Raw genomic sequence first — 5482 nt, 5'->3', positions numbered from 1 at the left:
ATTTAGCTGGGTTCTGCTTGATCTTTAGGTTTCAGATATGTTATTCCGTGTGTAAGTGTATCAGGGAATGTGTATGGGTCTGAAATGTAACTGTTAAATAATTTAGTTAGATGAGAATGTGTTGAGGTGAACTTCTTTAACCAGAAATTTGCTATTTTATCATTTCAAGGGGCTTTCCAATTGTGAGTAGAATTAATTGCTTGGGTGACTTCATGTTGCAAAATTATCACTTCAGGCATTTGTGGTATCATCTTGTATGTGTCTGTTTCTGCTTGTATCCACCGTGTATGCCTGTTATGTTGTACCGGGTTTGACCATATGTTGCTCAAGAGGTGTTCCATGTCTGTTATGTTTGGTGGATTGTTTATTTTAATGTGTGTGTTATCTATTGTCTGGTAAAATTTCTTTTGGTTTGTGTTGAATGTTTGGTTTTGTTTCCTTCTATTTTCACTTTTTTTGTATCTTCTGATTCATTTGGCTAATGCTTGTAATTTCTGCTTCTTTTCGTCTAATTGCTCTGTCACGTCTCTTTGTGAGATTTTACCTAACCTTTTTCGTTTTTTTTCCCGAGATTTCATTTCTTATAAATTGTGTTAGCTGTCCGATGTCTTTTCTCAGTTTTTCTATTTTGATCTGTAGCCTGTGTTGCCATGCTGGTTTTGTGGGTTTCTTCTGTGTGTTGGTTGGTTCTGATCTCTGCCTAGTGTGTATATTTACTGTAGTGAGTGCTCCTATATAAACCAGTAGTTGTAACTCTTCCATAGTTGTGTTTTCATTTATTTTGTTGTGTATGATTGTGTTGATAGTTTTTACTGTTGTTTCGACTTGTGGGTTATTTGGTGGTCTATGCAAGAATGGTCTAATGTCTGTATTTGTGTCTTTGTATTCTATAATTTTTCTTCTATATCTAACATGTGTGTCACTTCGTCTTCTATTTGTGCTTGTTCTGGTGGCTGTCTTAAGATTTCGCTTTCCTCTGATTGTTTAATTGGTGCGTGTTGTTCTTTATTTGTTTGCTCTGGGATGTTTGAGTCCATTACTGTATTTTCTTCTTCTTCTGATTGCACATTATTTTGTTCCAGTATTTGTTGTACTTGTTGTTTGATGTTTTCTAATTCTGACTGGGGTATCCTGTTATTTTTGATTATTACACGGATCTGATCAGCTAGTCGTTGTTCTGTTAAAAATTTTAATTCTGGGTATCTGGTAATAAATGTTGTGTATACTTGTGATCTGTATCCAGTTGTGTTGGTTCCTAGGTTTGTTGCTTGGTAATAACAGAACATGAGGTGTCGATTAACTTCATCTGACCATCTCATCCTCTGTCTTTGTTTTCCTTCTAGGGTGGTTGCAGGAAGCATATCCTGCAAAACACCTCTATTTGGATTTAAATCATTTTTCAGTTGGCTAGCAGTGTCGTTACCATTGTGGGCGGGCATAGGGTTCAAGTGTCGTCCCCGACCATGACGGTGCTTGTCTGAGGCTTCTTTAGTTCTGTTATTATTATTATTATTATTATTGGTCTTAACAATTACTAATCATTCATTAATACCAGTAATAATTGAATATAAATAATTGTTTCTTAATTATTAATAATTAAAAGTATCATCAATAACAATAACATTATATTTATGCAAGATGAGACTGTCAGGCAAAGGTCCTGTACTATCATATTTATACATCTTCCTGGAAGAATATAAGAACACATGAGGTGATACTGAGTCTGTGGCTTAGGGCTTACCTTGGAAGACAAAACTACATTTGTGAAGGTAGTGTGGATAAAACACGTGGAACTGCAGGCTGTCTACAACTTTCACAGAAACCAGGCAGTAGTTATCTGTCAAAAGATATAAAAGGGAAGCAGTTAGTAGATTGGCTATGATGGCATTGGCACACATTGTTTACATTTGTGACATCACTTGTACAGGTCAGTGCTGTACCCATGATGAGCAGTAGAGCATAACCCCTGAGCTGGCAAGTGAATTGGGCTGCTGATATTTCAGACTGTAGTGCAGTTTCCCTGTTCTAGCATGTCTGCAGTGCTGGTGGTAGCAGTTGTTGTATGGTGACCCATCAGATAAATGTTCCTGATTGAGAAAGTCTTTTATTCATAACAGTTACAGTGATGGCATCAGGGAAGTGTCATTTGCATCCATGATGTAGGTGACAATAGCTGCTAAAGTGTGCTGGCATCAGCAGTTGTCTGCAAGGAGGGTGGCCCAGGGTGGCACACAGTACGATGGTAACCCATCATGCTGTAATCAGCAAATCAGCACAGCAGTAGAGTGCTGATGCAAGGCAGTAATGGCTACGAGTGACAGGGAGTAGGAAGCCACCTTAATTCTCACTTGCTATTTTGACCCGCCAGAGAAAACAATGGAGTAGGTGGGGTTAAACTGCAGCCACTGGGATGGCTGATGACAATGGCATGTGCCTGTTCTGGACAGTGAACAGCAATTACACGTGTCCACAGAGGTCAGTGATGTAAGGGTAGCTAGTTCACCAGCCTCAAAATCATGGCCCACCAGGGAGGCGGCTGTTGGCAGATGGTAGTCAACCAGTAAACTGCGTACAGGCTCAGCTCAAGCAGAGGCCTGCAGCTCTTGACAGCAAAGTCTGACAGCAATGGCTGGTTGCTTCATCTTTGATTGCAAGCAAATTTCTTTTCATAGCTAGTGGCCAGCATAAACTGCATAACTGGGCCTTCTGTGTGCAGATTAATGCTACTGAGACTGATGGTCTAAATTAGGTTGTGTGTGTGTGTGTGTGTGTGTGTGTGTGTGTGTTGTGTGTGTGTGTGTGTGTTCAAATGGGGGAAACTGACTTCATTTGCCATGGTTTTCCTATCTAGCTAGCTCCTCCAGAAGCTCTACTGGAGTAGGGAGGCATCATAACTTCGACTTCTGGACTTCTGTAGATGATGGCTGGCATCTTCTCCATTTTCAGTGTACTGAATACATGTTCTTGAGTGCTGAATATGCACTCTTGTTCCAAATCACCTAATTATTGAGCTGATGTACGCTTCCCTCCTCATGACGCCATTCTGCTGAATGAGCACAACAGTTGTTTGCTACACCAGGCAAAGCCATGGTAGAGCACTACCTTCCACTTTGAGATTCAGTCTCTCCAGTTGTGATATGTTAACATTTATAAAGAAAATCTTAATAGATGTTTCATATATGTCCAATATTCTCCACTTCTCTCTTCTCAGGTTCAGTGTGAACCACTTTGTTCATTTGCTGTTTACTAACTTAAGTACTGTTTCCGAATATTAACACAGTTTACTGGTAGTCATAATAAAAGCTAAAGCAATCAGGTGGTTTCCCACTTAAAGTAGATACAAATAACACACAGTAGTCACAACCATGGTGATACCAGACACCAGGACATTGTGTCATGTTTTTTATGAATAACTGATCATGGTATTGCCACACATGCTGGAGCACCTGCTCTGCAGTAATGCATGATTTCTGTGTAGCTGTAAGCTTAACCAGTGAAAGGAAGTCAGGTTTTAAGCGTTGCTTATGTAAGTTTAAGTCTGGATTGGTAGTAGTTTGAGTAGTTTTTTCAGCTAATACAACAATGGCTGTATCATATTCATTATAGTGGTTCCATTGATATTAGCTGTAAGACAGTTCCTGCTACGCCAAAAGTTGTACCATTTACCAGTAGCACACTACCTCATAATTTTAGCCTCATCCTCCCTTTCTGTCATCCCTGCTCATAGCAGCTTATAACAACTATTTTGGTTGTAAATATGGATTAGATATAATACATTCCAGCCCTTTGAAAGTAAGGATACAGTGCCATGATATCCCTTTGGCATCCTAAGGCATCTTTTATCCCTAAAATTAACCTCTGCCATGGGCCTCACGGTCCTTCCGTGAGTACGTGCATGGCGAGCATGGGGCCCCGAGCTATTGCAGCCTTCCTTCTTTCCAGGGCTGCATTTCCTTGCCCTTTCCCTAATTTCCTCTCCTTGCTCCTTCCCCTTCCCCCTCTCCTCTCCCTCTCTTGGTGTCCTTTTTTAAGTTGGCCCTGTTATCCTCCTGGTTCTGTTGGCTTTGCAGTTTGGTTTTGTTGCATAATCACCTCATCCTTTTGGCGTTCCCTGGTTCCCTTCTGGGGTTTGACCTCCATTACTAAACTTCTGTTCCATAGTGTGAGCAATTTGGGGAAGAGCGCCTTACCTAGTGTCTCCGACATGTGCCGTCCTAGTTCATTCCACCTTTTCTTTCACATCGTTGTCTGATGCTAGGATGCATAGCCTGCACGGTAGGCAGCCCGTGTGGTGGGGTCGCTATGTACCCTTTTGGTTGAGCCCCCTGAACACACAGGGATCACACTTCTGATACCTGAGCTGTGACCTCCTCGTGTAAGCCTAGGAGTGGTTGCATGTTGTCCTGGAGCATCAGAACTCCTGGCAATGGCCACCGTGCCAGACAGCCCTTGTTGTGGCTGGGTGGCACCCATGGGGAGAGCCCCTGATTGGAGTGGGTGGTATCAAGGCAGACGCTATGCAAATGAAACACATACAGGTCCAGAACTCTGGCCATTCTTCTGCGGCCATCTCTCCGTGTGGAACTGATTCTTTTAGTGCTGCTTATCCTGCTCCTTCGGCCTTCCTATCCATGGCTACCCCCTGGGAGGAGGGTCAGGCTCATCAGCTAGGAGCGAAACCTTTCCCCCACTACCTAGTTTGCACCAGGACTGATGGGGATACTGTCACCGATACCAAACCTTTATTTTTTGTGGAACACATTGAAGACAAGTTTGACGAAGTGGACTCTCTGACAAAGATGCAGTCATGTTCGTTGTTGATCAAAACTGCTTCAGCTGCCCAGTCTGTGGCCCTTTGTGCCTGCACCCATCTTGGCACAATTCCTGTGTCCATTACCCCCCAACAGTCTCTAAACATGGTTCAAGGTGTGATTTTTCACAGGGACCTCATCCTTCAAACTGATGAGAAACTTCGGTACAATCTCAGCTGGCAGGGTGTTCACTTTGTTTGGCGTGTTCAGAAGGGTCCGAAGGACAATTGCATTGGTACTGGTGTCTTTATCCTGGCCTTCAAAGGGAATAAGTTCCCTGAGAAAGTAAAGATCATTGTTTATCAATGTGATGTGAAGCCATACATCCCACCACCTATGAGATGTTTTAGGTGCTTGCGTTTTGGGCACACGTCTTCCCGCTGTTCGCAGGCCCCTCTCTGTGGTGACTGTGGACGTCCACTCCCTGAGAGGAGTTCCTGTGTTCCCCCTCCTGTGTGTGTTAATTGTCATGCCAATCATTCTCCATGTTCACCAGATTGCCCAGTTCATAAGAAGATGCAAGAGTAGAAGTCCCTTGACCATTTAACCTACACCGAGGCTCGTAAGAAGTATGCAGAAGTATGCACGTCTTCACCCTGTGTCCATGACGTCTAGCTATGCTTTAGTTAAATCTTCAGCCCTTCCTCCGCCTCCCTTACCCCAGTCCCGAA

The sequence above is a fragment of the Schistocerca americana genome, chromosome X (assembly GCF_021461395.2).
Source record: "Schistocerca americana isolate TAMUIC-IGC-003095 chromosome X, iqSchAmer2.1, whole genome shotgun sequence".
Classification (NCBI taxonomy): Eukaryota; Metazoa; Arthropoda; class Insecta; order Orthoptera; family Acrididae; genus Schistocerca; species Schistocerca americana.
Note: the sequence above shows the minus strand (reverse complement) of the source record.